This window comes from Adiantum capillus-veneris, chromosome 26 (assembly GCF_014529385.1).
Source record: "Adiantum capillus-veneris isolate H3 chromosome 26, ASM1452938v2, whole genome shotgun sequence".
NCBI lineage: Eukaryota > Viridiplantae > Streptophyta > Polypodiopsida > Polypodiales > Pteridaceae > Adiantum > Adiantum capillus-veneris.
This window is the reverse complement of record NC_140956.1, coordinates 140549386-140554183: the sequence shown is the minus strand read 5'-3', so window position 1 is coordinate 140554183 and position 4798 is coordinate 140549386. Positions and strand designations below refer to the sequence as shown.

Below are 4798 nucleotides of genomic sequence, written 5' to 3'. Positions count from 1 at the left end.
ACGACCCAAAACACCCGGTGCAGAAACACGTAGGATGTCTGGCCGAAATCTGCAGGTCTTCGTTTCCGAAATCTGAAGTGCCTAATGTGTGGTTCTACTCAATGTGAACGTGTGGATATGCGGCAATGCAAAATCGGACAACGTATGATCACCCAAACAACCGATGAAGCTCGTAGAAGAAGCTCCCGAAGCCGGACCGTATGCGCGCAATGTTGGTATCGGCTCATAGCTCTAGTCGGGGGCAAAACGCTGCACTTCTCCGCACTCGATTCCGACCACCGTAGCACACGTAGCGTCAAGACAAAGCTCACACTCTCTCTCACGTACACAGTACGCTCACTCACAAACTTAAACTTGTTTAAAATGACAAAAGGTCCTTCATTAAGGTCAAAAAGTGATATATATACCTTACAACTTTTCAAACCCTAAAGTTCCAAAATCATCCATCTACTCCTTCTAACTATCAAAACTGGGATACAATCTGGAAACTTCTGTAAGTCCCAATATTCACAAGGTGAAAAACCGGGTTTTCCTCAATGAATGACTAATTACAAAAAATAATAATCCGCCGAGTAGTTAGATGCCGTGGGGTGTGTCCAGCTTCTAACAATGAAGTAGAAAGAAAAAGAGTAAAAATCCACTCATCTTGCTTTAAGCCTTGCTGCAAAACCTGCACATAATTTAGCACTTGGCCTTGCTCCACTTACAATGCAAACTCTACATTTAAGGCTTGCACATTGCGACGCTTATGGAAACTTGAATGTTCAAGACTTTGTTAAGTCACTGAAACATGTGTGGTGCATTAAATTGGAATGTAAGCCAGAAGAAGAGTGAGAAGCATCCCTTGCATCGCCAAATGTCCTAAAATGGCTCAACACAGTAGACCACCCAACAACGTCTAAGGCCCGTCCGAGGGAGCCGGCATGCTTTAAAGAAAACCTTCTGTTAGTAGCCCTACTCGGCTTAGTAGGTCTGCTATGCAGGTGAAGTACTCTATTGTTGGGGTAACACCATGCCTCTTCTACATCCATTGAAAAAGGGTGCAGCCATCGCCCACCAAACCCAATCTTCTGCTGCTGCAGGTAGAAATCAAGCAAGCAAACCCTAGCTTGTCCGGATTCAAACCTTGTCTTTGCAAATCCTTGACATAACTCAACACTAAACCTTGCCCCCCCCTGCAATGCAAACCCTGCAGTCAAGGAGTTCCATAACAATAGCTTTGTTCCTAGCATAGTGCTAAACACTTTGCAAGCATATAAAATATCGCTACATTTCACATACATGTCAACAAGAGCGCTTCCGACGATGGAATCCTCATCAAAGCCCATCTCCACTACAAGACAATGGAGAAGCATGCCCTAAACAAACAATAAGCCACCTAAACAAGCTTTCAAGATGCTAGACAAAACAAAGTCATCTAGCTCCAGACCTTTGGCTAGCATTTCTTGGAAGATCTCAAAAACTTCCTTTGTGCACCCATGTTGGCTATAACCAAAAATTAATGTTGTCATAGTCATTACATCTGGCTGTCCCATCCTATCGGACACTCAAGAAAAGCTCTCAGCAATCATGAAACAAACACTCAGCAAAAGATCTAGCAAAAGATCTCTGTAAACATGAAAATACAATGGAAGGTAAGCTTACTTGTGACAGAGTTTGACTTGTGAAATATCAGTTGCAAGCTTGTGACCACAAAAACCACAAACATTGCAAGTAGTTTGAGCAGCAATACCCTATACAAGACAGAAAAAGCTCTCAACAATCATGCAATAAACCCTACAATCAAGAGAATCAAGAAACCCATGTTCATACCGTTGAGAGAGAGAGAGAGAGACTAACAGAGAGAGAGAGAGAGGGAGGGAGGGAGAGAGCGGTTACTTGAGCTGTGTGGTCTACAAAGTGCATCACTGCTTGCAAGTTGTCGACCATGGTAGATTGCACATTGAAGCTCGCGAGAGTCACAGAGTTGAGATTCACGCTCGCTCCCACGGTAGGCCTAGTCTCTTCCCGCTCTAAGTTCAAAACCAGATCCTCAAGCACCCCTGTCTGATTCTAAAATCTAAGATTCTTCAAATTCCACTAAAGTCCACTCTAAATTTAGGGTGTTGACACACATTTTTTTAAATTGGGAACCTATCCATAACATGCATCACCATTCATAACAAGTCAAACACAAAGCTCTCATTGGTTGAAATGTGATGGGCATGCCTCCGCCATATTTGGGCAAGCAAACCCCCCATCCAAAAGCATACTCAAAATGGCATCAAGTTGGTTGCCAACAAGGCCTACAACTCCATTTGGCAACGTGTATGCAATGTTGCTACCATTTCCTAGTCTCAACATATAGCGCACAAGGGATGAGTGTGGGGACCTTAGTTAGGGGATACATAAGAGGGAATCTTTACATTATTTAATACATAAGTCAACTTGGTGATACATAAGCATATCCCATGACTAAGGTCACCCCACTCAAGGGATACACGAGAGGGAAGCCCTTCTAAACCTCATACAACAACAATATGGCAATCATCCCTAAGATACTTACATAGGGTAGCTGATAAAGTTCTAGTTTTCCTTAAGACTGACAACATCAAGGATCTACATGAGAAGAAAGAGTTTAAAAAGCTACTAAAAATGCATGCACATGCAAAGATTGAGAAACTTATTATAGATTACAATGATGATTGTAAAGTTGGTATTGTGGTGCACGAGAAGGTCTTGATCATGTCAGTGGTGTCACCTGAGGAGGAGCAGAGAATCAAGTTTAATGCATTGATAAATGTTGCACAGTGGCTGCGGATCACACTTGAGGAGTAATGCAAGATGGGCGGTGTGTCGGAAGGGAGGATGGACAAAGGAGCAGTCAATGTAACAAAGGATGCATGCAACAGGTGACAGGGGTAGCACAGTACAAGATTGAGTTCACATGGGAGCACCTTCCATGCAAAGGGCTTTCGGTTTTCGAAAGCTAGGAGTAAGAATATGAGGAGATTCCTACTAATAGATGAAGGTTGAGCGAGTAGAAATAGGTTATTTAGCATGCCAAAAATGTCATATTTTCCCTTAAAGTCATTCAAAGTGGATCGTTAATCTTTCATAGGTTAGTACTATGTCTACAAAAGGTGACAACATGTGTGATTGGTAGGAGTGAACCTTTCTTGATAGTACTAGTATGTGACCCGCGCATTGTTGTCGTTAGAAAATGCATGTTATCTATTCTTACAAGATTCTACTCTTCTACATATATACACTCTCTTGCATTTCAAAAAATGACTCACAACATCTCTCTCTGGATTCTTAAAAGAAATTATGCATGCAAGAGGCAGAAAATGTTCCTTTAATACACGCACACACACACACACACACACACACAGAGAGAGAGAGAGAGAGAGAGAGAGAGAGAGAGAGAGAGAGACAAAGAGATTAATATTTATATTCTCCTCCTTCTCCTACACTTTGTTTAATTGGATAGCTCTCTAGGTTGTTTGCAATTGTTTTATTCTCTCTCTCTCTCTCTCTCTCTCTCTCTCTCTCTCTCTGTGTGTGCCCAAAAAAACCTTCAAATACTAAATTCCTTTATATTTGTAGGTTTTCTTACCTTCTAATTTAAAATTTAGAGTTAACATTTCAAAATTTGTAGGTGAAATTACAATTTCTTCTCAATCTTTTTGCCCGAGTCATGAAGTCTCCAACATCTTTGGTGTTCATCGTACAATAGAAGTCACTTTTGTTAAGCATCATGCTTCTGAGAGAGAGAGAGAGAGAGAGAGAGAGAGAGAGAGAGAGAGAGAGAGAGATTCAAAGTTTGATTGTCCGAGAAAAAAGAGAGCTACAAAGGGTATGCTAGCTCCATAATGAAGGAGAATTTAACCTTAAATAGCTTCTCCAAGGAGCTGTTGAACATCTTTGGCCAACATGGAAGATGACCATGCCTATGTGTACCACATTTGAGAAATTCAGTTGGCCATAACATTCAGAAGATGTGAAGTGTCATTGACACACCCAATGAGCCATCTTGTGAGCAATATCATCAACACACGTCCAATGCCTAATACTGTAGGTCGAGATTTGAGCCTCATGAACACACATAGCCAGCGTCCAATCACATTTCCTCTCTCTCTCTCTCTCTCTCTCTCTCTCTCTCTCTCTCTCTCTCTCTCTCTCTCTCTCTCTCTTGCAAATAAGCTTTTGGAATTGTAGTGGTTATCCATGGAATGTAAGAATTGGCATTGATGTGCTTACCAATGACTCCGATGTGATACTTCTTGTCGAAACATGGGAGCATGATGCACACAAATTCTTGGATTTGACAAATATGATGTGCATTCTCTGATGTGGGCCAAAAATGCAAAGCAACGTAGAGGCCAAGGAGACGTAGCATGTATGATCCAAAAGGGTTTGAAAGATGTTTCCATTGTCAAAGAAGATAAGTATCAACACTACTTATGGCTGAAATACAGCCCAATGGTCAAGTCGTGTTTGTGGTTGGCTGCTACATTCCTCAGTATGACACCAAATTTTATGCTCACTTGGATATTGATAGAGATCAACGCGTTGCTGAACTAGAGGAAGAAATTGCTCATTACAAGGACCATGGTGAAGTTATTGTCTTTGGAGACATGAATGCTCACACAAATATGTTACAACATGACACACAACAAGTCGACATTCCGCATGTCTCAAAAAAAATGGATAACTCATACATGTATATTCAAAGTTCTAATGATGCAAAAGAATTGGATCACTATGGAAAGTCACTTCTACGAAGATTACATCAAGAAGGTACTCGAAAGGTTTG

At 41.4% G+C, this 4798-nt stretch overlaps 1 pseudogene; it reads right to left on the bottom strand.

Moving 5' to 3' along the window:
• Nucleotides 1-764: 764 nt before the first annotated feature.
• Nucleotides 765-3973, bottom strand: LOC147424278 (pentatricopeptide repeat-containing protein At4g14050, mitochondrial-like; annotated as a pseudogene).
• Between the last annotated feature and the right edge of the window lie 825 nt (nt 3974-4798).